Source organism: Oxyura jamaicensis, chromosome 8 (genome assembly GCF_011077185.1).
Source record: "Oxyura jamaicensis isolate SHBP4307 breed ruddy duck chromosome 8, BPBGC_Ojam_1.0, whole genome shotgun sequence".
NCBI lineage: Eukaryota > Metazoa > Chordata > Aves > Anseriformes > Anatidae > Oxyura > Oxyura jamaicensis.
This window is the reverse complement of record NC_048900.1, coordinates 10,271,665-10,297,784: the sequence shown is the minus strand read 5'-3', so window position 1 is coordinate 10,297,784 and position 26,120 is coordinate 10,271,665. Positions and strand designations below refer to the sequence as shown.

The window sequence follows — 26,120 nt, the reverse complement described above, 5'->3', positions numbered from 1 at the left end:
TTGTCTGCGAGTCGGTCTGAGCTGTCCTCAAATAAACCACTGCTGGGCCCCGGAGAAAGCAATTACACAGGGGCTTAACTGCGCTGATTTAACAAAGCTGCAGTAATTAAACCTCCAGCACTCAAGGCTGGGGACTCAGTGCCAAGTGCTAGAAGGATCCTGTCTCTGAAGGTAAATCGTGTCGGTGTGAGCAGCTGGGCGGGCTGAAGGGGTGATTGTCCCTCCCTAGCTCCCTGCCTCTTGGTTTCACCCTCTGCCGGTCACGGCCTCGATCCGAAGCCCCCTGAGACTGAAGGAGCCCCCAAAAGTCCCATCCGGAGTCACGGGGTGTGGGGACGGAAGAAAAGAAACATGGCCGTGTGGCTTGGCCTCTCCCATTGAAAGCAAGATCAAAAGAGGGGCAAGAAAGAGCGGAGGAGGCTGTTGGCTGAGGGCAGGATGAGTGGGAGGGGAGCTGGGGGCTGCAGCTTGTGACAGAGCACCGAGATTCGCTTGGGGGGAGAGGTCGTTCCTGGAGCTGCGGTGTTAGCGGGGTACAGCTGGGGCGGGGAAGGTGGAGGGGCTTCGGGCAGGAGGGGTGTTGTGTGCGCCACAGGTGCACGTTTTCTTGCAGGGGCATAAAATGGGGGGAATTGGGCTTGCTGGGTTAGGTTACAAGGGAAAACGCCAAGATAATCGTCATGAGGGTAAAGCTCTTGGTGGGCAGCATCGCTAGGGCAGTGAGGGTTATCGCTTCCAGGGGAAAGAGGTCCCAGCAAGTCCTGGGGACGTGTGGGCAGCCACCTCTGTCACCAGGGGTGGGAGAGATGGCGATGCCTGCAGGGGAGGCTGGCTAGGGACATGCAGGTGGAAGATGGGCTCTTTGTCACCGGGAATCGACCGAGCCAGTGCTGCCTGGAGCAGGAGGGAGAGAGGAGGGACCCGACCTGTGTACGGCCCTGGGGAGTCCAGCACGGACAGATCGTGCAGGGGCACGGCCCCTGGGAAGCTGGTCTTGGGGGGGGAAAAAAGCATTAAGGGGTGTCAAAACGTACCGAGGGCACAGTTCAAACTGTGGTCTTGCAGAAGGATAGGAAGTGTGGGGAAGGGTCATGGAGCTCGGAGCTGAGAAATAAACCTGGGAGAAATGGAAAGTAGGTCAGGCCATGAAGATCAGCACAGAAGTGCAGCGTGAGCATGCAGAGAGATCAGATAAGCCGAGGCACACAGTGAGATGCAATTAGCAGGGGACATCAAGTGTAACGAGTGATTGCTCCAGAAGTACATCAGCAGTCGCAGGGGGGCCACAATGTTGGTTTGGTACTCGGGGAGAGGGAAGGCACTCGGCAGATGATGCCAAAGGGCTGAGCGCTGCATTTCCCCCATCTGTTTTACCTTTAAGGTCAGCTGTGTTGGTGGTTACCAGCCAAGGGCACAAACACCTCCCGGTGCGGGAGGTGTTTTGGCATTGCACGAATAGGTCAGATCCTGCCAGAGCACCTGGGATGGGTGAGCTTCATCCTGGGGGGCGTGAAGAGCTGGGTGCAAGCGCGCCACCAGCAGCTCCCTCAAAGGAAGGAGAGGGAAAACGCCCCCATCTATAAAAGTGGGGGAAAGGAGGAGCGGGGTTATGCGGCTTTCAGACTGGTTGTAGTTCCCAGGAAAGCACTGAGACCTGAGCTTATCCAAAGTCCGGTTTGGTTGAGTGGGGTGGTCTTGTAAGGGGGGAAGAATGGTCTAGGAGAAGTGCTAAAGCCTGCAGAGGTGGCCGGAGCCACCTAAGGAGCAGGTCCATCAGAACTGATGGATGTAGCGTGGTATAAATCCACGGCTGGTAAGAGGAGGGTCCCATTGCAGAAACAACAACAGCCAGCTGGTAGAGCCTCGGGGTTGTCCCCTGGGTCACTAAGGTATTCAAAAACTGCACTGCACAAGTGCTGTGCTGTCCTCTGAAGCTTGTGGGGATCTCAGGAAGCCAAAGCATCCCTGATCGAGTGCTGGTGATGATGTCTGCGTGCTGGTATTGGCTCAGCTGAACTGAGAGGTCAGGCAGTGACTTCACGGAAATACCTCTTCATTGCGATTCTGAGGCTGGCAGTCCTCTGGGGATGTAACTTCAGGATGCTGAAATCTGGACAGAAAATCCTCCTGGCCTTTCCGGAGCTGAAGCACGCTGGAGTGAGTGAGGATACCTGTGCCAAACCTGTCCCAGCAAAAGGACTTTTTATTTTGGATCAGATGGTAATCGGCTTGTTTACGTGCCCCTGCCCCTCCTGCTTTTCATGGTGGATGCAACAGGGTCATCGTTTTTGGGTGTCGTGTGGGCTTGAGACTCTTATTTGTCCGTGCCTCATCCACGTGGGCTGCAAAGGCATTTGGGGAGGGGAGGAGGGAGGGAGAGAGGGCTCCCCCATAGTAGGGACATGGGTGGGAGTGCACCTGGGGGCACCTGACCCAGAGGGGGCTCAGCGCTGCTGGGGCTTTTAGCTCATAAATGGTTGAGTGGAGGGAGGATCCAGCCTGAGCTGGAGCCCCCAGACCTGCGCTGTGGAGAAGCATTTCTCCCCAGGACCCAGCTAGGCCTGTTGCAGGGAGAATATTTAATCCCAAAGCCCTACAGATCAAACGCAGCTGGGCGCAGAGCTGCGTTTCTTCTCCTGCCTTCCCCACAAGTTGGAACAGCAGAAAAATGATGTGATCGTGCTTCTCCCCCTCCCTGCTAGCGGGGAGCTATAAAAGAGAGATAATCCACAATTCCCCCCGTTTAATTGCGCTGCCCGGCCACCCGAACGCCCTCGCCCCGCGGAGGCAATGCCCTCCATCTCCTCGGCTCTCCCCGTGCTGTTTGGGGAAGCGGGGCTCGCGCCGGCTGCCTTCACAGCTGGCTGCCGAGGCCTGAGACCGGAGTTGTCCCCGAGGTGATAATTTAACTGGGATGCTAATTGGGCCGGCCACGGAGTGAATTAAAAGGATGTTCCTCCGCCCGGCTCTCGGGAGCTGCGTGGATCCTCTGGTTGTGCCCAAAGGGCAAGGGGAGCTGTCGGAGAAGTATCCAGAGCCTGTGTGCAGGGAAATTAAACTGAAAACGTGCAGGAAAAATGGCCATCGGGCTCCACATTTCAAGCCCTGAGTGGTATCCAGTAGGACTGAAAAGCTGTTTAACAGCGGTGAGGTCTCAAACGCTGGCAGGCTGCAGAGTCATATTTGTGCTGAAATATTAGCTTTTTTGTTTTTGTTTTTGTTTTTTTTTTTTTTCCTCCTTCATTATAACAGAGTTAAATGGAAAAGGAACCCGTGCAATGAGCTCAATTCAATGGAAACAAAACCAAGCCCTCCAAAAAGACCCAACCAAGTGCCCCCGCGCAGCGCTGGGGTTTCTTTCCTTTTCCTCCCCTCGCTCATCGCAGCCCAACAAAATGCTGCTTGATTTGAGGGACAGGGAAAAAAACAGAAAGCCAAACCCACAAAACTTTAAAATCAATACTTTATATTGCCTGGGAAAATATATATATATTTTTAAGAGCTCCTCACTGTTGATGGGAAGGTGCCGGCCGTGGCCGGCTCCCTGCGGAAGCTCCCTCTGCGGGCGACGCCGCGGTAGCGTTGCTGCGGCTCCGCGCCAGGACCCTGCGGCCGAGCCCTGGGAGCAGCAGAGATTTCCAGGCTCTGGGAGTCGTGCTGGCTTCTAGGCTAAACCCTCTCTTTTCTTTTCTTCTTTTTCTTTCTTTGGTGCCCAGTGGGGGAAACTAAACCTGCTTCTTTGCACGTTTTCCTCTTCTGCACTCTGGGATCTGTCCCGTGGGCTTGCAGTCTCAGGTCTGGAAAAGCTGAAATTTCAGGGTAGCCATCAGGACAGGCATAAAACGCAATGGAGGTGTTTTGGTTCTGAGATACTGGCACGTCCTTAGAGGAAAGCCAGGTTCAAAGGGGGAAATCCCGTTTTATGGCTGCGAAATCTTGTCTTGAAAATCCCCTGCTTTTGTGGAAGACTCGGAGGTGCCGAAGCAGCATTGCCCAGGGGACAGGAAGGGGCTGTGGGAGCGTGTTGCTGGTGTGGGGCTGGGGCTCAGGGCTGGTGTTGGGGGCAGCAGATTTGGTCCTGCAGTGCAGGGGTGGCTCTGGGGACAGGCCCTGTGGCTGGCCCCCAGCTCCAAAACGCCGCTGACAACTTCACAGAACTGAATTACGCGGAGTTGTTGGGTTAAGGCACAGCCAGCAAGAAAGGCAGGAGAAATACTGCTGCACCGAGATCCCCGTTTTTCCACGGCGGGTAAAATATTGTGTAATTTTATCTAGTTACTATAAACCAGTTTATACTCCCTGTTTATAAAGAGGAGTAAAAAACATATTGCACTTTCTCTACTGACAGACTACGGAGGAAAAATAGATGCTTTTTTTTTCTGTATTTAATATTTCAAAACAAGTAGACCCAACAGAAAGAGCAGCAATTAACCACAAGTACCAGCAACGTGTTCCTTGCGTTTCTCCTCTCTGGATTCAGCTGCCAGGATTCGGTTTGGTTCAGCTTATTTACACTCACGTTGCATCTTCTGGCAACAGTTTTCCAGGCTGGGCAAAACAAAGCAATGCGGTCGCCGTGTTCCCTGCTCAGACCACGCAGGCCTTCAGGACAAGACCAATGTCTGGTGTGGTGCCGTACACTGAGGGGCTGGATCCTTTATGCTCAGCTGGTTGAAATGGCTGGTGAATGACGAGCAGGGGTTTGACATATGTTGGAGTACGCCTACACGTGTATGGAGGGGAAGCAGGTTTTATAAGGCCAGCAGAACCCAAACAGAATATAGGTTCTCTGAACATGTGCATGCTTACACACCAGGCACAAACGTGGGCATTGCACACGCAGAACTACATCTTTTTCTTCTCCCGCTGTGAATTCCACGCAAGACCTGCTCTGTGACCCCGGTGACGAGAGGAGAGATGCCTGAGCATCATCTCGCCTCCTGCATCATCTCGCCATCGATGCTCAGGCTCTTGCCCCGTAAATAACACGGGCTGTAAAACCAGGATTAGCTGAATCCTCAGCGGGAGCCCTGCAAGGACACCGGGCTCCTCGCCCGCTGCCTCTTCCCGTAAATAGCCTGTGCCCAGGCTGGCAGCATCCTGTGACTAACTCTTCTAGACTGGATTTCTCCAAGGGAGGACCGGCGCTTAATTTGGCTGACTCGGCGCTCTGCGGGAGCTCTCATCCATGCCAGCTTGAGTCCGAGCAAAAACCCATCATCATTAGTCCTCGAAAGGAACAGCTCGGGTGTTCTCCACCCCCGCTTGAGCAGGCTGGGACATACCGCACGTTCCCAGCGCCCGAAATTCCCCCGGTAAGCTCCATTACAGCACTCAGCCTTCACGCTTTTCTCGATGGCTCTTCTGCCACCGGCTCGAGACGGCCACCGCGCTGTGCCCAGGGGCAGCGGTGTCCCTGTGGGTGTCGGGACGGGTGTTTGTGGGCTGGGCACGCACGGCGAGGGGCACGAAGGCTGGCGTGTTTGCTCTGGTGCAAGGCAGGGCTGGGGAGGGAGGATCAGGCCAGTGTGCATTTCTCTTTGCTAACGCGTTGGCAGCCTCTCAATGAATAAACTGCTAGGAAACAGATCTGGAGCAGCCCTCGGCTGTTAACCGGGCGGAGGAGCACCAGCTGCTTGGCGCCGGCCCCCGGCAGGAGCCCTTCTGCTGTGCTATGGGGCCAGGAGCGAGCCACCACCAGCCCCTTCCGACCAGAGCAGCTTTCAGCACCCTGCTCTGGATCCAAATCTGAATTTCATGGCTTTACATGCCGCCTGCTCTGGGCCTGGATCCACGTCTTTGCTCCAAATGCCACCCCACCTCTGTCCATCCACGGGGAAGCCTGGCTCTGTATCACGCTGACTTGGAGGGCTTGGTGAAGGGGCATGTGAGCAGAGGATGGGACGTGTTATTGTGGCTCCTGCAAGGCATTAACTAACCCTTTCTTGGAAAGGGACCGAGCCTGGAAAACCTCTTGCTTTTCCTCTGTGCAGCACCAGGGTGATGCTGCTGCCCTGGCTCCACCTGTGGTCAAACTGGGCTCTGTGTCTGCTGCTTAAAATGGGAGAGATGATAATGTGCTGCTTGTAATCAGGAAACACTGGGGGAAAAGGAAGTTGTTTTCCCCTTTTCCCTAAATTGCACCAGCGCTTTGCAGCTCACAAGATGTTGTCCAACCTTGCCGTAGGCTGAAGAGCGAGGGAGGAAGCTATGCTTGGGTCACCAGAGATTTTCTCCATCGCGCTCAAACGGGAACCTTTGGGTTAATCACCCACGGAGGCTCTGTCCCAGGCTCGCCCTTTGTGCCAGTGACTGCAGCAGTCCCTGGCCCGTGGGCTGCGATAAGCAGCAAGAAATGTCCGGCGTGTCGCAACGTCCCGGTGGCTGAGGACGCGGCCGTCCCTGGACGAAAGGATCCCGCGGCGCTGAGCCACGGCAGGGTCTGTGTTGCAGATGTATTGCAAAACCCCGGGCGCGAGGGGGGAGGTGGGCCAGCCGACGTGGCATCGGGATGGTATCTTGCAAATACAGCTCTTGGGTGCAGGGTTTTCTGCCTCCCGGGCTGTAGGAGCCTCGAGGAGCAGGATGTCTGCCATCCCCGTGGGGATCGGCGCTCAGCTGCCGTCTCCCACCTCCTCTCTCCTCCTAGGTTTCCCCTCCTGAAGCCGCCTCAACCTGCTGTGGCACCGACTGTCAAATGCTTCACACGTTTGTCACCAAAATGTTTTGGCAGCAGCAGCATCTCTAGGTTTTGACATAATCCCGACAGGAGACTTTCTCAATTATTACTAATGGAACATTATGCTCCTCTTTGGGAACTCCTGCATGAATAAAAAGGGTCATTAATGACATCTGCGCACAGCCCGGAAATTATTAGTCAATGCTGATACAGTTTTATTTTATTTTTTTAATTTTTACATATATATTTTCTTAAGCTCCTGGTAATTTCCCACCTTGCCTCCCACCCCCTTCTCCAAGGTCTCTGTGCAAGCCAGAGCTGAGCTGGGTTATTGTCGACGTTCTCGCTTTTGTGCAGGTAAATGCTCTTCCCCTCCCACCCCTTCTTCCCTTTTATTCCCTCTTGGCTTCCTTAAAGATCGTAGCTCTCATTTCGGTCCCAAGAGATCCTGTCACACCTTTCTCTGGGCTTGGTTTTACTGATTTCTATTGATTTTAGCTCAGATACTTCTTGGACTTGGAAGGAAAAACGGAGCACCTTTTCCTCCTGGCTCCGTACTGGGTTATCAGGGCCCCCAGCCCCGCTGCCCTCCCAGGCTTTGTGGCAGGAGACGTACTGGGAGAGGGACTGGAGGTGTCCCCAGGTGCCACGCAGCGCCGTGCAATAGGGCAGCTCAGCTCCGATCAGTTTTGAGGGCTTTCTGGACAGCAACCTATTGGTTTTTTTCTGTCCTTCTGCCAGGTATTCGTTCCTCTCTGCTTGATAACTAAAAATGGCCCAAAATAGGCCTTTTTTTTTTTTTTTTTCTTTTTTCCTTCTCTCTAGAATAATGCAGCAATTTGAGAAACTGGTGTTTTGCAAGACAGCAGAGTGAGGCAGCGAGCTCTTTCCCTGCTGGAAGGGGCAGAGCTCAGGGCTTGCTTGAAGGTGGGAGCTCCCCCGAGACTCCTCCTGGCCAGGAGCTATTTTAGCTCCGGGGGCCGGCTGCCAGAGCCTCCCCGCGAGCACCCGAGGTGTGAGCTGCACCTTGCTGCTTGCTTCCTTCCCCTCCGCAGAGGAGCTGGGTGCCACAATAAGCTGCTTTTTTAAGGATGGAAAGGTTTGGGAAAAGAAGCTTGGGAAAAGGGAGGGACCTTCAGGCCAGCTCTCCTCTCAGAGAAGTCGTCTTCTGACCTGGTTGCTCCCTGATTTCCCAGCCAGGCCATCCACTGCTGATGGGAAAGCCAAGAGACTTGGACATGTGGCAGAAAATAAGTCGTGAACCACGTCAGATGTGTGCTGCAGGTCACAACCCACTGAGAAGGGGGTTGTGCACGGTGGGCTGGGGGCTACGTCTGTCCCGCGGGCTCCTCCATGGCTTTGGGTCAACAGGAACTGGTGGCAGAGCTGCTGCCTGTCCCTGGGGAAGGCCCAGCAGGGATCAGGGCCACGGTTCTGACTTGGCACTTGGGTTAAAAGGTTGATGCAGTAACTCTAAAAAGGAAACCGCTAAACAAGAAATAGACTCCTTTAAAAGAAAAAAAAAAAAAAAAGTCCCTTGGAGAAAAGATATTTCAACCCCTTTTTGATTTATGACCTACTATAGGATATTGAGACATTATTTACAATCGATATATGCTCCTGCAAGGCTCCCGCTGGAGCCATAGACCCTGCCTGTTAGAGTGGAGACCGGTCAGCCCGCTCCGCTCGAAGTGCCAGCCGTGTCCTGCTGGAGCAGGCTATAAAGCCGGCCGCAGCTGTATATCTTTCAGAAAATGGACCTGGTTACACGTGTCTTTGGGCAAGCTGACACAGGGATATAGTTTAGGGTGAAGACAGCAGTTCGGGAGCAGAAATCAGCATTCCTCACCCTTGCCAATAATGAAATCTCTGGCGCGACGCGGGGAGCTCCGCGGCCTTAAAGGTGCGAAATGGAGTTGTTCAGTTGACTTATAATGGAGCCGGGCCAATTCCGAAGCGAGCGCCGGATTTTATTCTGGGATTTTTATCTTTAAAAGGGGATTTGCAAACACTTTAAGGGGGGAGGGGCGTGGTGGGGGGAGAATATTCATTCAGCGTAAAATTGCATCCTGGCCAAATTCCAGTTTGGGTAATTACATTCTCTTTCTGTAGTGGCTGCAGGACAAAGGGCCATTCATCACGCTCCAAACTGCTGCAAAGGGCTCCCGTGTTCCTCGGGAGAAGTGGCTGCCTTCGGCTCCGAGCGAGAAAGTTTTCCTCCCAGTGGTCGAGGCCGCTCTGGAGGGTGATGGAGCTTGACAGGGTTTTAGGATGCTTTTGGGTGAGATATAGGGGCAAGCACGTTGTCACGCGCCGCTCGGACTCCAGCAAATCTGGGTAAGTAGGGCGCTCAGAAATAGGCTCCTTCCAGCCTCCCGTGGCTCACCGCTTGCCCCGAGGACACGTTTGGCTTTGCAAAGTGCCACCGGTGCTCTAGGGGAGCTCGCTGGAGCACGGGAAGCTGGATTTCCTCTTGGCAGATCTGCCCTTTTGGAAGTGCGTGTGGGCTAGAGGTCGGGTCACATCTGTCTGAGCAGGACGCAGGGACTTGGGGTGCACTTGGAAGAGGCACGGACACGCTGCCATCCTCCTCCCAGGCCTCCACCCAGGCAGGGAAGAAACATTTGCAACCCTTCTTTTAGAGGGGGTCACCCTTCAACACCAGGCCTCGGTTTTTGGCAAAAGCGATCCAGCAGCCAAGCAATAGGGCATAGTTTCCTCATCTCCCTGGCTGCACTCTGCAGCTCTCCGCTCGCGAGCCCTAAAGAGCCCGTGGTCGGGTGGAGGCCGGGCGAGGAGGCAGCAGCCTGGCGGGAGCGTTGTCTGCGTGCCACCCACGGGCTGACCTGCCGGGGAGCATCCTCGGCCTGTGTGCCTTGAGAGTGTCCCTTTAAAGCAATTTGTAGACTGTTATCCTGTATCATTAACCTAATTAGTGTAATTGCCGCCATTTATGTAATGAGTATAAATACTGGAGGAATCCCATAATTAGAAGATGTAATTAGGTAATTAATAGATGACATGGTAACAAAAATCCAGGGGAAACTTTGCAAGGTGGACGCTGTGTGTGTGTGCGTGCGTGCCCACGGCTGTGCCCACGCGGGTCCTGCCAGGCACTGCTGCGGCTGCGCTCCGGGGCTGGCTGCAGGTGGGAGCCCCCCGATATTGCACTGGCTGTGCGGAGGGACCTGGGGGGCCGTGAGAAGGCTCTTACATCTCTACAGGTCTTGCACAGAGCCACGTTTTGCTCAGGGGAAAGAGCATGGCCACGCGGCAGCGTGGATGCTCTTTGCTTTCAGATCCCGGGAGGAGCGAGGTGAATTGAGGAGAGGTCTGCGGCTTTCCCCCGCTCGAGGCTGGAAGGTGGCTTCAGGTTGTGGTGCTACAACCAGTGCTGGAGTAACGTGAAGGCCAGCTCCTATGCGTATAACCAGAGAGACAAGGAGGAGCCCCAGGGTTGTGTTTGGCTGCGTTACAAAGTCCCGGTTTAGTTCTCTTGCGGGTCTGGCTTAGAAAAGCCATCAGCGCTGGAAATTGTGCTTGTGCTGTGGAGAGCTGACAAGGTTTCTGCTGTGCCCGAGGAGCGTGCTTCAAGAGGCTCCCGAGCTGTGTTTTAGCTGGACCCTTGCTAGTTGTTGAAATGCTGATTTCTTCCTGCTGCTGCTCGCCTCTTGCTCCCCAGGGCCTGTTTGCACTTCCCGAGTAGTTACGTGCCCAGATGCCTCTAAAGAAGATAAGTCACGGTTAAGGAAAGGTTTTTGTGTTGTCCCTGGGCCTGTTTGGCTTCCCAATTTGCACCTGCCAGGAGCAGCTGTGGCAGGAGGAGAAATCTTCACACAGAGAGCTTGGGCCACGGGTCTGGGGAACGTGTCTCTGGGCAGGCCTGTGGGATGCTGAGCACTGCCTGCGTCCCGCTGCGTGCTGGAGGGACAAACTTGACTTGAAGGGTGGTTTTTTTTGTGTGTGTGTTTTCCTCTGCGTGCTGTCTCCACCTTGGCTGCTCCACACTGGCTTCCTCTGAACACCCCACAGACCTGGTGGCTTTGACTCTTGGCCTCTCCCGTGCGGCCTGCATCCTCTCCGAGGGCTGAGCCACTTCACGCTCCTCACAGGAGCATGGCCGCCAGCGAGAAGCGACCCCAGGACCTTCAGCACTGGAGGCAGGGGCCCTAGGAGAGCTCGGAGGGGAGCTGGTGCGGGCGGTCAAAGGCTGCTGAGTCCCCAGGACCAGCAGCTAGAGGGAGATATGACCTCACGCTCGGGGCCGGCCTCCTCCGCGCGTTGATTCCTGTCGCGATGCCAAAGAAAATCCACTCGCTTTTCCAGTGTTTGGGGTCCATGTAATGAACTGCCGTAATGCGGGCTTCATTATGTGGCATAAGTAATTCTCGAGATTAAAGACTTTTAAAATGGCTCCTGCTGGAGTTCCTGCCAAGGTATTTCTGAGCCGCTATCTCCGTGGGGAGGTTTTATCAGGTGTATCGTGATCAGTATGTACGGGTCCAGTTACACCAGGAAGACTCTGTCTAGACACTTTAATTCCAATACAAAAAGGGCCTTTTTTTTTTTTTTTTTTCCTTGTTAGCTTAAATTCACTTGCAAGTGGCCTTCAGAGTACTAGTGCAAGAGCCTCCCTGCATGTAGTGTGATGTTCAGGCCTGTTTGAATCCCTACCCCACACCAAGGCCTGCTCTGCCCCGGGGCCGGGGGCTTCTGCCCTCCCTGTCTGGGGTTTGGCAGCACCGGGGCAGAGGGGACTCAGGGGGCATGCCCAAACCACCCTAACTCAGACCCCACCGGAGCAGGCAGCGGCCCTGCGTTGTCCCCTGCTCTCCTTTTACCATGACAACCCTCTTTGCCGTGTGTTTTTGTCTCCTCTAAGGCCCAGCTCTGCCCACATCCAAGTGTCACTTTGTTCCCGCAGGTCCATTTCCAGATGTCTGATCGCTCCCCACCTCATTGTCTTCCCTTCGCAGTCCTCACGCGAAGTGCGAATACCCTTTTCCTCTTAGACACGGTTCCAGGCTCAAAGCCTTGCTTGAATGGTTGTTCCACCTGCCTTTCACACTCTAATTAAAAGAAAAAATCTGAAATTTCCTCCCTGTTCAAGGCTTTAAGCTCTTCGATCGTGTTAGGCATGTTAATAACATCCTAGTTCTGCCCTAGTTTTGTGCATCTTTCCCAGTGAATTTATCTACCTGGGATCGATAGGAAGTTATTTTCTTTGTAAAACTGTGGATAAACAGGCATCAGAGCAAAGCCCTGGGAGCTGGTAGGGGCTGGAGCATCCCCAGCTGGCCGGCTTGGAGCAGCCACGGGGTGGTGGCCGTCACCAGAGGAGGGAGGAAAGCTTCAGCTGGGAGTAGCTAATTACGTTCCTCAATAAGATTTGTCGTGTTACAAAGCAAAATGGATCCGAGGAAGTCACGTGGCTCATGCTAGGTGAGAGGATCACAACGTTATACGTATATTTTTTTCTCCTAACTATCTGTCTACATGCTTATTGCAAGTTGGGTTGCCAGGAATGGTGCTGACTAATTACCCTGTGCTACCTTACAGTAACCTTTGTAAGAAAGTTGTTTAGGCGGGGAAACTGTGTGAACTACTCATTAATATCTTATAGGTCAGAGTTAAGGATGTTGCACTGGGATGAAATATGTATTTCTTCCTATTTCTTAGGAAAAAGGGCTCCCAAGACAGAGGAAGATTTACGATGATCTTAATTAGTTATTTCCTAGCTTTCAAAATGTTTGGGTTTCAGAAATGATATGATAGATAATTAACTTGTTGTCACACAGTGACTTTTAAAATGAAATGTTTGTTCTGAAAATATTATTTGTCTCAATATGCATCCTATGTACGCCACATACGCATGTGCATATAGAGATAAATACGAGCATGAATTTCCCTGCAGCGTTCCCCCACCAGCTGCAGGAGCATGGGGCGATGCTCCCACATTGGATGCTGAGCAGGGGGTGCAAAGCGATGCTCTTGCTGCTTGTGTCCCTACCTTCCTGCTGGAAAGGCGACCTGCAAAGGGGACGTTTTCTGCAGAAACAGTAAACGCTAAAGGAAGGAAGCTGTGTCCCTCGGTGCTGCATCCCTCGGGGACTGGAGAGGAGCTGCAGGGAAGGCAGAGGACGGGGTGGTGCTGAGCCCAAAGGGTGTCAGAGGTGGGTCCTGGGCCCACAGTGCCTCATTGCTGCAGGGGGCTGCTGCAGAAGCAGGGAGGTCACCTGGAAGTTGATATCTTTATTTATTTATTGTCTTTGGGGGTTTTCATCAAAACTTTATAAATACCAGGCGAAACCCCTGGGGAATGCCCTCCCAGCCAGCCGCCTGTTGCAGATCCTCCAGGAAACGGGAGGCGGAGGGAAGGAAGGCTAAATTTGGTGGCTCTTATTTTTAACAAGGGCTATTTCAATCTGTTTAAACCCATGTGAAAAATGTAGAGCCATGAGAAACTTCTGCTGGTGCCAGAGAGGCCTGCGGAGCCCGGTGCCCCTGGCTCTGACACCACCAAGGCCGTCGCATGTACAGGGATGAAGCGACGTGTTCAAGGCCCCTCAAGATTTCTCTAGCAAAGCCAAGAAATGAGTTTGCGTCTCTCAAATCCTGGGCTCAAAATCTGCTTTTATTTTGCTTTATATATATAAAAAAAATAAAAATCCGTGACGACCTTTTTTCTCCTGCCTGGCCCTCGCCGGAGCTGGCTGTCCGCAGCACCTGAGGTGGAGGCACATCAAATGGCTTGGCAGCCTCCCTCCAGCGCTCCCCGGGCACTCTTTGGAGAGCGAGGGTGTTAACCTTGGTGTCCTGGCCACCTTCCAGGCTAAGTAATTACATTTGGCCTCCATAAATTAGCCCGCTGACCGCAGCCGTGGAGCTGCAGCCTCGCTGCCTCTGGGCCGCGCGGTGGCCAACGGGCTCCACCCCAGCACCGGCAGCGTCTCGGTGCGTGGAGCACGGGCACGAGGAGCGGGGTGGACGTGCTCTTTCTGCCACGTTTCCCGGGGCAGGTTGCAAGCTAAAGCTGCCTGATCGAGCTGAGGCATGAGCATGGCTGCGTGGGGGATGCCGATGTTAGAGCAAACAGGTCTACGCAGGGGCAGGTGGGGTGGCATGTTCCAGGCCATCTTGCCACGGTCCCTGTCGCAGGCTGGCTGTTTGGGTTCTGGTTTCTGAGACTGGGTTCTGTGGGTTTCAGGATCCTAGTGCCTCCTTTTTGGTGAAAGCTGTGGTCCTGGCACAGGAGCAGTTTGCAGGCTCCAGGGGTGCTGCAGCACAGGGGCTCCACCTTTGCATCGCTTCTCTGTGTGTGGGAAAGGATTTCAAGAAACTATTGACCAAATGAAACCTCCGTAATGCTTCTAAATACTCAAACACATTAGACATGCCTGCCCAGCTCGGAGATAAATTAGAGCTATTATCACTAGAGCCCAGACAAACAAACGGAGGGCTCTCTCCAAACAAGCCATTCACTCAAGAGACTGGATTTACAAGGGTCAGGGAAGCAACGTGAGCTGCAGGCACCTGCTTTCCTCTGAAACCTCTTTAAATTGGGCATATTGACTGGGGCAGAGGGGAGGCAGAGAGCACAGCTCTGCCCTTGGGGATGGGGGGAGCCTCACCCATGCGGGGAGCGCGGCACCGTGTCCGGAGAGCATCCGGCCCTGATCCCCTTTGCTTTTCTCCCAAATGTGGTGGTTGTGGGAGCGAGGGGCTGGAGTGCATTGGGAACGCTGAAGCTGCTTTGCTTTGCTCTCGGGGTTTTGCTTCTGCTTCCACAGAGGGGCGGGGAGCCGTGCTGGTGCTAAGGTGGCGTTGAGAGAGAGGTCAGATCAAATCAGCGTCTTGGGCATCAGTGGAGCTGCCTGAAAGGGTAAACAGAAGCCGGAGCGTGTATTTTGGGCTTGGTTTCATGTGGCGGAGGGAGGAAGGAGCAGACACAGAGACTAAAAGGGGAAAAAAAAGGGAAAAAAAAGAAAAAAAAAAAAAAAAGACCATTATTTTGCTTCCCTGGCTGTGCCCCAGTGCAGGGAGCTCAGGGTCACGGCTTGCCACGACAGCTGCGGTGGCAAGGCTGGTGCTCTGACCCCATCCCTGGCTGGGTTCCTGGAGATGAGCAGTGGTCAGCGTGGGGTCTTGGTGCTTGGTCGGGCCCCAAAACCCAGCCTTGGTGCAAGCAGGGGCAGAGCTGGGGGTGCTGCAGCACCGCAGCCCATCCACTCGCCTATCACCCGCCGTGGCTGCGCTGGAGGGTCTTGTTCTCCGAGAGGTGCTCCTGAACCCACAAACGTGGTCCAGAACCAGTGCCCCGCTTCTTGGAAGACATCCAGGCTCCATGCACGACCTCTGACTGATGATGAATTTGCCATTTCCCTTGGTAACCAGGCCCGGTGATTAACTACCCTCGCTGTTCAAAATTGTCTTTTATTTCCCATTCAAGGTTCCCTCGCTCAGCGTTGTCAACTCCCGCTATTTATTTTGGGCTGTGCTGCTTGCTGCGCCTTTTACCTGCGAGCCTAACGAACATGCCAATCTCAGCTCTTTTCACTCCGTGGGTATCTGGACTCAAGTCACGACGAAGATTTCCTCTGACTGCTGAGCAGACAGAGCCCTCTCAGGCTTTTGCAGGGCTGAGCACAGGCAGAGCAGGAGCTGCGCTCACCGCTGCTGTGAGCATCTCCCAGCAAATGGCATTTTATTTAAAGCCCCAGCCTCTGGACTCGCACCATTACAAGGGCTTTCTGCTTTAGTTTTGCTGGCTTAGTGACTAATTAGTGAAGCTGCCAACCCCCCAGGGCACCACCAGGCTCGGGGGGGGGGCTCTCCTCACGTGTGTGTGTGTGGTTCCTGCAGGCAGGGCAGACCCGGACCCGAAATTCCTGAGGCTCTTTCACCTGCACGGTACTTGAGGGGGTGTAGTTGATAAGGGTGGCCTGTCTGGCCTTGACGGCTCTGAATTTCAAGTCTTCAACATGGGCAGGTTCTTCTGCATTGCTGGCTGGGCTGAAGGCTCCCCATCAGCATCACACGTGGAGATGGATGGAGTTTGCTTTCTGTCGCGCTCTCCGGCTTCTTTCAAGGCTCTGAGGTCTGCTGGGTTGTGTTGACTTCCCTCCACTGGGCTAAGGCATCCCAGGGAAGCCACAGTTTGGGTTTTGCTCATCTTCTGTGGCTTTTGTCGCCCTCTCCGTGTCTCCCGGTGGTGGATGGAGCGCTGCGGTGGCCAGGGCATCACCGCTGGGACGGCTGAAGCAGTGACTGCCCCAGCGTCACGTGGAGGAAAAGCTGCAAACGGAAGAAAAACTTGGATGACAAGTGGTAGTCGTGGTTTGTCGGAGCGGAGGAGGGTCTGCCTTAGGCTGACCTAGGCAGTGGTGGTGGCACATCTGGGGAAGGTGGCAGGTCTTTTTAAATGGGAAAGTATAAACGGGGGTGTTTCAAACAGACACAGCTAGATGCCTTGTTTAAAAACAGTGAAATGAAGTATTTCCCCTTTCTTTCTCCTTCTCTGCATTTCCTCCCAGGAAGGAAAAAACAAACAAAAACCCCATTTGTGAAGCTGGATCTGGAGCAATACCAGCTTTGGCCGCTGACCCAAAGCGCTGAAGCACCCTGGTACCCAGGTGCTGAGGGTCAGGAGAGCCCGCAGGGGCTCTGCCCCTTAGAAAATGCTCTCGCTTATCGATGCGGTGGGGGGGGAGAAGTTTGTGCTGAAGTGTCAGCAAATGGATTGGTTAAAGACAAAGAATCAAATGGATGTTCTTTGTTTTCTGTAGAGCAGGCGCATCTTGGCTTTCGGTTACTGCAGGAGCCGTTCACGTTTTCTCTGCAAGACGGGTGCCCTCCCTCTGCTAAGTGCTTTGTGCTTGCCTGCTATTCCCTCCCCATCCAGCACCCAGAAAAATACCCCGATGCTGCCCTGGGGGCTAAAGCAGCGCCAACCACCCGCATCCGCAGCCCCCCTGGCTTTGGACCCGAGCCCTGCGGTCCTGCGGCAGCTCTGGGTGCGCGCCAGTGGAGGTCACGGCCTGAAGCTGCAGGGAAGTTTGGGCACAAGCTGCGACTCCATCGCCGTGTAACGCGCTTCTTGGGTTAGGAGAAGCTTCCCTGGCAAGCTGGGAAGGCGTCCAAGCTGGGGAGCTGTTGTGATAGGAACTGACAGGGCTGGAAATTTGATTTCTGACTGCGTGTGTGTGTGTTTCTCGTGAAGGAAGAAGAGGGAGAGGGAGCCAGCCGTACTTTGAATCCTGCAATCATTAAAACCAATTCCACTTTTCCTGCCCCTGCCCACCTCCTGATATGTGTGTGAAACAATCTTTACAGCTACACAGCCATCAGATGGTATCGACCCAGCGGTGGAAATTGCTATTGACTGCTGCTGGTGCTGCTCTCTGCACTTCCGTGGCTTTTAAAGCGACACTATTCAGGTGATTTCTCTTTGCCCAGGATACAGCCGTGCTTCAGACAGGCCAGAACAGGCGTGTGTGCGATGTGTGTGCGATGTGTGTGCGATGTGTGTGCAGCAAACCCCTGCTCCCTCTGCATAGCCAGGGTACGGGCGTTAGAGGCAGGGGGAAGAAACGCAGGCTCCAGAAACGCTCGCCTGATGGGAAGATTTGGAAACGTGCTTCCTATCTTTACTCCGTCATGAAGGGATTCTTGCATCCCACCACAGGTTTTCCCTTTTAGCTCCGCTGATTAAAAAATCTGCTGCAATTCTAGCACCAAAGCGAGTCTTCTACCTTTATGAAGGATCCGTCCAGTCCTAGACAGACCGAGGGACTGGAGACATCGATTTTCTCGTTTTAAGGTGCACCTCTGATCCTGCATTACGAATTCTCTCTCATCTGCACTGGGTTCCAAAGGAAAAAGCAGGAAATAATAATATTTTCCTTTTAATGTAAGTGATTTGTGCAGCCTAAAGAACTCCTTTCATCATGAAGCATGAGAACAGGGCTCCAGCTCAGGACCGTGAAAATGCACATTTTGTCTCCTCTGAGGCAATTTAATTGATGGCATTTGGTTATTCCAGCACTTGGGGTTGGAGCTAAGTGGTGGTGAGGGGGGATGATGAAAAAGCTGTGTAAAAGCTAAGGTTAGAGTCTTGCACTGTCGTCTTCTGGAGCAGGCTGAGATGGTGGGGTCTCCTAGGAGCTGCTTTCTGCTGGGATGTCGCTCCAGGGCTAACGGCAGCACTGCAAGCCTCTGGTCCACCCGCAGCATTCACTAGGCTGGCTTGGGCAGTGCTACACGATGGAGGCTATGAAAACAGGCTGAACGTGCTCCGGTAAGGGACACTTCTCTGGTCAAGGAATAAAGCTCCTTGCAACTGTTGTTACCCCACGCTCCAGCCCACGCCTTGGAAACCTCTTGGTTCACGCTGAGCCTTGGTGTTCGTGTGCTGAGTCTGACCCTGCTCAGCCTGGCTCTCTTTCAGCTGCATGGGAGAACAGGGGAAAAAGAAAGGGATGGATGTTGAAAGCATGTCTCTGGGGCGGTTAGCATCCCAGTGAGCCCATGTTCCTTTGTTGCCTTTGCATCTGGTCACATCTGACGCATTTCATTTGGGAGGTTGATGACTATAAAACGCCCGTGTTCCCACCTCGGCAAAAGCAAAAGGCTGCAGCTTTTTGCCCTCGCCTCCCTTTCCCCTCTGCTCACGGTGGTCTGTATCTCCCATCCCATCCCATCCCACTGCTGGGAGCCCAACAGCGCCTGTTCCACGGGACAGCGGGGACCTGGGAGGACTCTTCTCTCTGCTCCTCCTTGGGCTCTGCCAGTGTCTTTCTCTCTGCCCTAATTCCTATATTGCTCCCGAAATAGACTATTCAACTGGGGAAAGAACAATTAGCCGGAGGAAGGGGCTGAGCAGCCTGCAATGTGGAAGGAGTCTCAGCTCTTTTATTCCAGGCCAGGCAAGTGTGAGCCTAGCAGGGTCTTCCCTTGAAACTCAGGCTCCTCTGCAACACTCGCTTGGGGACCCTAAAATCTGAGAGCTAGATCTTCGTTGTGTGTGAATTGGTACCACATCAAATGGGGTTTATTGACTTACATCCTCTGGGGACCTTCCCTGCTAGGAGACTGGGGGGATAGCAGCTTGTTAGAATTGTTGGTAGCCTTCTCAGTCTTGTGCGTCCTCTCTTTGTCTTCCCTCTTGCTACAGGCACGGCTCCCTCATCTTCTTTCCAAGCGCTTGGAGAATATTTTCTGCCTCTCCCCAACAAGCCTCATCCTGTGGACACCTTGATCTCGCATTCCCATTAAATTGAGGGAAAGAAGGTCAAAGGTGCTGCTGAACAGAGCAGTGTGGGAGACCTAGGGGGACAACCTGCTCCCCCAGCCCCGCTTGCAGCTCCGCGTGTCCCACACCAAGTGGGTGCCGCCGTGGATGTGCCCTTATCAAACAAGCAGCCTTGGAGAGTTTTTCTTTCTTCCGGGCTTAACCTGCCTAAATCTTTTCGGAGCGAGAGGCGATATGCGACTTGACAGCAGTTCTAGGTGAGATTTTTTCCTCCTGGGGAAGCGCGGTAAGAAATGAAGCTTTGTGGGTTTTCTGCCCAGTCGACCAGGAAAAGTAAAGTCCCCGGTGAACTTGGGTTGGGGCTGGGGGCAGGAGAGATGCTGCTGCGATTTGTGGCTACAGTCTCTGCAGTGCTGCCTCCTTTCTCACAAGTGAGAGGCTTTGACACCTCTTTATGACCTGGGAGCCACAGGGAAGCGGCAGTGACTTATGGTCTGGACAGACAAGGTCACGGGCAAGGGTGGTGTGAGCAGCTCTGGTCTGGCTGACTGCACAGAAAGCCAAAGAACGGTGAGGAGCTGATAGGAGTTAAGTGAAATCTTCGTTTTAGGCTGCTGGCTGTTTGCAGTTTGGTGCTTCCCAAGGAGGTGTGCAGTACGGCAGTATCAGCGTTGGTAAAAGCAATAGGGAAAATGGATGTCCAGTTGTGGAAGCGATCTGTCCTACAACCTTCAGGGCCTGCCAGGGGACATGATTCGTGGGCTGTGAAGAACCAATATGGGACGCGACCATATATCAGTGATTATATCGATCACTGTCTCAGACCCGTGCAGCCAAGGGCACCAGCACCTTCAGGGAGGAAGTTTCCCTCCTGCTCTGGGAGTCTGCGGAGGGCGTTGAGTGCACGGCAGTGACTGCGTGAGAGGGGAAATGGCCCTGGTTTTGGGAATGCTGCGCCCGTGCTCGAACCAATTAGTGGAATGGAGCTGAGTAAAGCACAGGAGGGACCAGACTGATAATAAGCAAAGTGCTCAAATATGGGAAGTTGGGGAAGAAGCCAAATGAAAATGAAATGAAAGGCTAAGGTCCAACTTCAGCAGTTGTGTAGGAAGGAGGGGACGGCTGATAATAGGAACACTGGGTCAAAACCCCGCTAGGGAGACTGGAGGAACCTGTGGGAAAGCCAAGGGAGGGGGTGGGAAGGGATTTTATCAAAAAGAGAGTCAGCAAATTGGATCTGTTACTGTCACAGAGGCCTACGTGTCTCCCTGTGACCTCTCTGCTCACCAGTTCAGAGAGCAGCACGGGTCTCCTTGGCAGACCTTTGCATGAGGGGAACGCTTCCCACCAGCTTTACACCACCAAGAGTGAAATCTGAAGCCTGTGCCTCTTCTTTGCAGCCCTTCTCAGCCTGGGACTTCTGTGAAAGCTCAAGAGAGGAAGAGCAACTTCTGCCTGGAGGTGGTCTCCACAAAGACCTCTTGAAGGTAGGTGACGTTGTGGAAAGCATCCCAAAACCACGAGTCTGCATCTGAGACGCAAAGAAATCGTTCTGGTTCACGTGCAGCAGCAGGGTTTTCTTTCACGCTGTGCTCCAAGCACAGTGATAACCTCAAATCTTGCTGGTGGTTCACAAAAGCAAAGCCCTTCTTCTTGTCCCTCCATTTCCCCATCTGTAAAAGAAGGCTAGGGGCATGCTTTTTTTTTTTTTTAGCAAAGTGTCTGAAAATGGGCTTCCTGTAACAATGACAGTGGTGAAGAGGTCTCATCTGGAGGCCTGGCTTGTGAGATCTCATGGAGGAGCTGTGGCATACGGTCATGAGCCTGTCCCTCTAATGTGGCTTTCTCTTTTAAAAAGCACTGTGCAGAATGTGAGACACACTAGATAAGAGTGAATTTAACGGCTATTTCCTATCCTTTGAGGAACATCAGTATTGGCTGAAAGAGGGAAAAAGACCTTTTTTGTTGAGACCAGAATAGACCTGCTTTTACTGGAGGAATCTGTGAGTGCTTTTGCTGATATTTCCTCTGATAGCTTTTACCTGACTTGTTTTTCAAAATCCCTGTTGAAATTTCTCAGTCTTCAAGAACTATTTCCGTGCTGAAATTCAAGTTTGGGGTCTGGAAAAATGTCCAGAATGATTTTGCAAATGGCTCGCTGCGATGTCAGAGTCGCGGAAATGGGACATGCTGTAAGGAAAGTCACCTGTTTATTTCTGGGAGGGCAGAGAATTTATTTTAAACAATGCCATTTGCTTTTCAATTACGGGCGTTTTTGTGGAAAAACATTGCAGCAGTCTCTAAGAAAGAGCACGTGATCACAATTAAAGAATGTGTTGTGCTGTATCAGAAGGTAGCATTTAAACCGAGGAAAGCCTGAATATTGACTATAACTCATTGTAATTATACCATCTATTTCAAACATGTAAATATGTTTGGTAGCACTTACATGTTTATGTCAGCCATTGGGAAAAGCAGTTTTCCTTTTTGGTAAACTTCTGATGATAAGAATTTTGTTACTTGCATTTGAATAAGCAACAAACAACAAGTTTAGGCACAACACATTTTCATGCAGAGAGAAGTTGATCCTCTCTCTCGTCACTGCAGAAGTTTACCTCTGTTAAGGTTGTTTGTAATAATATTGTGGATAGGAAATGTTAATAAACCGTGCAAAACCGTACAGTTCTGAGCAGAATACACCATTCCCGTGTCAAAGTCGGCGTGACATAGAGGCTTGCACGTGGGACTGGGAGGGGGGTGCCTGGGAATCTGCTTCTGGCTCTCCTGGGCCAGGTGAACATCAACAAAACCCTGCTCGTGCCCCTTTCAGCATCCTTTAACCGCGAATACCCGTATTTGGCTCCTTTTGGAAGGGCTCTGAGATCCACAGATCAAGATTGCTCCAGAAGAGCCAGGCACTTTGCTGAAGCCTTAATACACAAACCCAGCAAAACCTTGAACGCTGATTTAGCCTGGCACAGGGAGCGAAGACACGTCTCTGCTAAAATGGATGAGAAAATTCCCTCAGCTTCTGGGGACTGGGATCCTTCGCCAGGGGAAATTATTCTGAGCCTATTTCCCTTCCCTTTGACATTTTCTGTCTTATCAAAAGCCAAATGAGTAAGGAAGAAGGTTAATGACTAAGCTGACAAATAAACATCCAGTTCAAAAAAGCAACAACATTTCCAGGAAAAATTAAGAATCTCCCCTGAACACCAGCTAGGAATTTAAACCCTGCCGCATTTAACCCGGGAGGAACCATCCATTTGGAGTTCATTGTGCTACCAGGGCTGCAGCTGGCTGGGGAACAGGACAGGGGGCGGTTTTTCCGTGGAATGAGGTAGTGGAAAAGTGCAGAAAAGGGAGGAAAATGAATTTGGTCGTGAAGAATGGAAAAGAACATCACCACTGAGGTATCCCAGGTACCCACCCCCTGAAGTGGGGCTGTATATTGACTACGGGGTCTCGGTTTTTGGACCTCAAAGTAAAAGAGTCCGAGGAACTCAGGCTGTCCTCACCAAAATGGAAATGTGTAAGGAGTCACAGGGCAGGAGACTGGTTTTCACCCTGTTGTGGTGTAGGCGTCGGGGCATGATGGTGGGAGATGCTTTGCTTGTGCTCAGAGAAACAGTGTGCTTGGCCTCAATTTTCCAGGGCTTCGCTCCGCCACAGTAATGGTGCATTAACAACAGCTTGATTTTCATTCAATAAATAATAGGAATTATGTCATGATGGAGCCAAGATTTTAAACAAGAGGCTCCCGTAAACGTTTTCTTCAGGAATCTGTGATAAACCAAAGACAGTGTCAGACGTACTCACAGGGAGCAGGGACGGCAGACTTGGACTCTGTCCATCTGCTTCGCCATTGAAACAAAACCACTTTATAATAACCACAGAGGAGAGGAAGCGATGCAGCTTGGCATATACACTTATACTATGTGTGGTGGAAATGTTTATTCTTTATTTCAGGAAGATTTAGTGGGTGTAGAGATAATAGAGCACAGCGCTTGCTTGTGTCTTGGGGAAGGAGGGGTGGTGGTGTTCGGGCTTTAAGGGAGTCCAGTGTCGGCTCCCGAGGGGAATATTTTCGCTAATACCTATTGCAGTCTCAGGCACTTGGAAGGCAGAAGGAGACAGTGGGATGAAATGTGCTTTTTGGGAGAGGTGTTGTAAAGGCCCCAGGATTAGTTATCTCTGACAGGAAGGATTTTACAGACTCTGGTAGATGGCAGAGTCCTGGCTGTTCCTGACTGCTCCTCCAAGGCCCCATGCTGGGTGCCTCCCGTGGAACAGCTCGGACCGCAGGGTCCCTCTCCCCGTGAGACAACATGGGGTGAGCCTCGGGCTCACCCGCTCCACAAAGAACTCCTCTTGCGCCCATGTGTGCCTCACCTCCTACCCATGCTGGCTGCCCTAAGGGTCTTCTGGCTCCCGCTGTCTGGCATCCACCCAAAATGCTGCAGCACCGTGCTGTGACTTTGGAAACGGGGAAGGATTTGCAACAGAAGAGTCTGTGGGGTCAGCAGACCACCGCATCCCATCCCATGTGCCCCGCTGTCCCTGGGGCGCTGCTGCCTGTCCCCCCAGCCTGGCCGGTCACACCGCTCCCTGTTGTTGTGCACGTGGAGGGAGCTCTGCTGCGATTCCTCTCCCTGGGGCTGCTCAAGATCAAACCCAAACCCTGTGCTGACCCCTGGGGATGGGAGAGTCCCTGCCAAATTTTGAGACAGCATATGTCTAGACTTGGTGTGCGAGCAAGGGAGTGAAGAGATGACTAAGTGTCTGAAAGTTTGGGCCTTTGGAGAGAAGTCCCTTGGCTCCTGGTTCCTTGGATTAAGTTCCATTTCCTGTGGAGCCATGGAGATACTGGATATTTTATCCTGTTTTTTGGCCTTTTTGAAAAAGTAAAAAATATATAGATATGTCTTGGGTGAGAAAGCAAATTTTTGAAAAAATTTGGCAAGTTGAGAAACAAAAAAAAATGTGTTGAGTGAAACATTCCATAGCGACAAAAATCAAAACATCTCACTTTGCCTTCAACCACTTTAAAACATTTTAATGGTTTGAAAGGAAATTTCAAAATGGAAAGTCATGTTTTGCTTAAAACACTGGAAAGTGTTTCATTAACGAGGAAGAGTAGAAGCAAAACAATTGCCTTTTTTTTTTTTTTTTTTTTTTTTTTTTCCTTCGCAATAAATTGGACGGCTCCATCCCCGACCTGCACCGAGGTCAGGGGCTAGGGCTGTCTTCCCTTACAGTACAAGGGACCTGGAGCTTGGCAGCCCTCGCGTCTGATGAAGTCATCTCCCAAGCAGGAAGTTTTTCTGATTGCCATAACTACCTTTTACATTTTTTTAATACAACTTTGCAGGCTTCAGCTGTCCCTGCTCACCCGCTGATGCCTACAGAAGTATTTTTGGCCACGTGGCAGCCTTGCATCCAGGAGAATGCAGAAAAGGGGCTGGGGAAGTCCTTCACCTCTTGCGTGCCATGACACCATGACAAGTAGATCTGAATTGCAGTCCCCATGGCCTTGGGATCTCCGCTAGCTTCCCCTGCCCTGAAGATGTATGGTTTGGGCAGAGCACTGGCTGCAAAATCACATGTGGGACCATCAGGGTGTAAGTGCCATGCGCCAGGCCTGCCTGGGACATGGCCTGTCCTGACTCCAGGTGGGGTCACCGTATCGTCCCCCAGCTAGAGCAGCCCTTGAGCTTTAGATCATGGAAGAGGAACAGAAGGTGAGGAGATGCTGTGGATATCCTTGGCCTTGCCCTGCTGCCCCAGCAAACCCCACTTATTTGTGCCCCTTTCCCCTGTCCTCTTGCTGGGCCATTGAGGGTCCCCGGTGGCTGCAGACAAGATGTCGGCACGTGGCTTAGGGAAAGCTCTGCCACCACCATCTTGTGGGGATGACACATCCCTTTGAGCCCCCTCTTCCACGTCTGGGGCTGTTTTGGTTTGCTTCGACCCTCCCCGTCCTTCCTTAGAGGATCTCAACTGCTGGCTGAATGCTTCCAGGCAAATCACGGCTCCCTCCCTGTGGCGCTGCAAACCCCAACGCCATTTCGTGGCGTGCAAGAGAAAGCCAAGGGCCTGCCTACACAACAGCCGTGTCTTTGGGACGAGCTCTGTGCCACGAAACGGCTCTGCTCCCTCCGTCTCCCCACAGCGATGGGCTGAGGGCATGGTGCCCGCTGTGGGGCCACCTCCCCGCCCCATGGCCTCGCATGTAGGGGGGGGGGGGGGCATGGGGACGGCCCCCACTGCTCGGGAAGGCCCTGACTGCCTCGTGGAGGGAGGATGAGGAAGGAGAACGCCAGCAGGGCGCGGGGAGAGGGAAGGAGCTGCCTGGGGGGCACAGCCCCCCTGTCAGGGACAGCGCCTGAGGGGAGAACTGGAGGGGGGGGGGGCATGAGGAGGGGGCGCTGTGAGGGGAGGAGGAGGAAGAAGAAGAGGAGGAGGAGGAGGAGAAAGGAGGAGGGAGGAGGAGGAGGAGGAGGAAGGCCGTGGCCGCTTTAAGGCGCGGGCGGGGCGCGGCCCCCGGCCCACCTCTGAACCCGGAGATTGACGGGCGGCCGCCGAGGGGGCGGTGCGGCCCGCGGGGCCGGCCTTCCCGCCGCCGCCGCCAATGGGGCCGGGGGGGCGGAGAGCCGCCGCGGCCCCTTCCTCCCCCCCGCCTCCTCCTCCTCCTCCTCCTCCTCCTCGGGCTCCTCCGTGCCAGTTTGAGGAGTCCGGAGCCGAACAAAAGCAGGCGGCGAGGGCCGGGGCCGGGGGCTGCGGGGAGCGGTGCGCGGAGGCCCGGCCGGAGGGCAGCCCCCGCTGCCGGGCGCCGAGCGGTGCCGGCGGCCACGCAGCCCCGAGCCCGGCCCGGCCCGGCCCGGCCGGAGGGAGGGTGGGGGAAAGTTTGGAGCCCTCCCCCGGCGCGCCGCAGCCTGCCCGCCGCCGAGCTCCGGCCCTGACAGCGCCCCGCTCGGATCCGGAGCCACTCCGGAGCGGCTCCGGAGCGGCCCCTGCCCCGCCGCCCCCCTGCCCCCGCCGCCGCCTCCCCGGCCGGGGCTGGGCTGCCCTGCTTTTGGAGTCGCCGCCGTTTCCCCTCCCTTCCCCGGAACCCCCCCTCCCTCGCTCCCTCCCTCCTTCCCTCCCTCCTCCTCCTCCTCCTCCTCCTCCTCCTCCTCCTCCTCCTCCTCC

The 26,120-nt window shown here is 53.6% G+C and overlaps 1 long non-coding RNA gene across 1 annotated transcript in view; it reads left to right on the top strand.

Moving 5' to 3' along the window:
* Positions 1 to 24,504, top strand: part of LOC118170577 — a 68,844-nt gene extending 44,340 nt beyond the window's left edge. Inside the window, exon 4 of the long non-coding RNA XR_004752788.1 lies at positions 20,330 to 24,504. This is a non-coding gene — a long non-coding RNA (uncharacterized LOC118170577). The remainder of the gene's footprint in view (positions 1 to 20,329) is intronic.
* The last annotated feature ends 1,616 nt before the right edge of the window (positions 24,505 to 26,120 follow it).